Source organism: Heloderma suspectum, chromosome 7 (assembly GCF_057233095.1).
Source record: "Heloderma suspectum isolate Gila_16-S chromosome 7, 16-S_ref, whole genome shotgun sequence".
In the NCBI taxonomy this organism is placed as follows: Eukaryota; Metazoa; Chordata; class Lepidosauria; order Squamata; family Helodermatidae; genus Heloderma; species Heloderma suspectum.
The window spans coordinates 44,083,536-44,086,211 of NC_139464.1; positions in this window are offsets into that span (position 1 = coordinate 44,083,536).

Genomic DNA, 2,676 nt, shown 5'->3' on the forward strand with positions numbered 1-2,676 from the left:
TTTAAAAAAAAAAAGTGTGGAAAAGGGAGACGATCCTTAATCCCTTCATTCATATGTCTGTTGTTAGTTCTTTAATACTTGCAGTGGGGATTAATTTAAGGGGGAGAAGGTTTCCAAGAGATATTTATTTATTTAACAATATGTATTAATTGCTTACATTGAAAGAAATTTCTAAGTTATGTACAAACAATACTGCATAAAACCATCTATATAAGAATACGAAAATGTAAGGCTGATTACTAGAGATCTACCAGACCAATTTTGCTCATTTGTTTTACGCTGAAGTTTGAGCAATGTAAACGCGCAGCAAATTTTGAAACTTTGAAAAAGTTGAAAGCTCAAGCTTTAATAGCCAAACAGTATGTTAACAAGAATAGCCTTTCTGCCAGAAGCAAAAATGTTTCTTGTCATTGCCATGTTAACAAGTGAAGCCTCTGTGCCAGAAACAAAGATGGTGGCTCCCACTAGTCAGTTTCTCTCCCTCCTCCTGCCTCCATTAAAAACAAAAAGCCCAGCCTGGCCAGAAGCAAAGATGGTGTGACCTGCCCTCACCCTTTTAAAAAGAACAGGCTCTCTGCCAGAGACAAAGATGGCACCTGCCGCCACATTTATCCATCCTCCCCTCAAGCACTCTAGATGCTGTGTGTGCGCAGAGGAGGCTTCCCATGATGAGGGAAAATTTTATTGATATAAAAATAAAGGGACAAAGGATATAAAAATACAGGGACAAAGGAGGAGGAGGCAAGAGAATATTGGTGAATTACGTGGCGAGGCTATCGCCTTACTTGGGTAAGGGCAAATGTGGCCATCCAGAGGTAAGGGAAGAGGCCCTGCATTTGCCAAGGAAACCCTCCATCCTCTCCTCTCCCCCCCTCCGCTCTGCCCCACAAGTGAATATGAGGAGGTGGAATATGATTCACTAATGAATAGAACACTATCAAACACCGCCCCCCTCAGAAAAAGATATAAATGGCAATAATACCCATTGGAATGTATAGCAAGCCCCCTCCCCAGTGCCCCTGATCTCCTCATTCTCCTATCTTTAAATTACTCCCCCTTCAAGAAGGGGCCTCCTCTATCTCTCAGAGGGTGCCCTGGCACCTACATCCAACCATCTTTTTCTGCGTTCCCCCCTCCCTGACATGAGAGAAGCCCTCTTTGCCCCTTTCCTTTCAGGGCTGGGATCTTGGGTCACCCATCATGACCCCATTGTTGCTGCTTCCCCATTTATTCCAAAAATAAAGGATTTTTTATATCCTTCGTCCCTTTCCCAAGTGACTCTATTTTCAACAGTGCTTTCTTTCCAGCCAGCCTAAAACAAATTTTAAATTATCATCATCATCATCATCTTGCTGAAGGCAAGTGCGCAGGCTGGGAAGCAGCAACCCCTGCAACGGTGCCACCACCTTCTGGCTCTGCTTCAGTCTGGACTTGGGAAGTGCATGGAACAGGTGCAGAAGGAGGCCGGGCAAAACCGAGCTGCTGCTGCTTCCGTGGAGCAGGGAGTGCACCGGGAGGGCTGCTGGTACAGCAACTTAAAAAGTCCAACTCCTCTCAGGTCCCCAACAGGTCAGATTTTCTTATTGCCCAGCACTACCCAGAATTCCAATTTGCAGTATGTTTCACCTGCAGACTAATAGCGCCCACTGCAACATGGGCTTTACATTAGTAATAAAATACTACATAAAACTTAGAAGAAACAATAGCATGACAGCAAGGACAAAGACAAGTTTTGGGAAAGCTTATTAAAACAAATACATTTTCAGTAGGCACCAAAACCCCAGAAGGGTTGGGGCCTATCTACTATGTACTGGTAGGCTGTTCCAGTCAATAGTCACTGTGACAGTAAAAGTCCTATTCTGACCCTTGTGTACCGCCTTCTGATATCTTAGGCACCACCAGGAGGGTACCTCCTGATGAGTACACAACAACCAAACAGATACGTAGGGGGTCAATCGATTGCTTAATTATCCTGGTTCTGAAGTTCAGAACCATCAGACGAATATGTTAAATTTCATGAAATAGAAAAGTCAGACAAGCAAGACATGCTCTTTTTAAGCAGCTTGTACTTGCAGGTCTGACACCAAGATGAAGAACACTATTTCAGAGGCAGCAAACAATTCATTGTTCACGTTAGTGCTTAATACCTTAACAAAAGAAAATCCTTAATGTATTCTTTGTCCAGCAGATTCAGTCTTCTGCAGTGTCCAAGTGTGATACTAAGTGTGTGCTCAGCAACACACTCAGTGCATCACTGAGGTGTACGCCCAGGCACTCACCTCAGTTGCTGTCAGGTAGTTGTCAGTCCTGCAGATGGAGTTGTGGAGCGAGGGTGGTAGTGAATCGGAATAAGTTCCCACAGATCTTCCTTCCCCACCCTGCAAATGACTTCAACTTTGGCAAACCTCCAGAAGAAAGACACTGTGTAGTTCTAAAACAGTTGTCCAGAGCATCTTTCTGTATGTCCTGATAAATGTGTAGATATTACAGCCAAGAGGCTGCTCTTGAGTGATCTCAACTGTAGTGAGATGAATGGTCCAGGACAGGGAATTGTTCACCTGCACTCTGTAAAGCACCAGTTACATCAATGATGAAATGTCTTAGGCACATAGGGCTTATGTCTGTTAGCAAGAGCCAGACTTCCATCTGGCTCGTCATAATGTAGTGTAGTGGTCC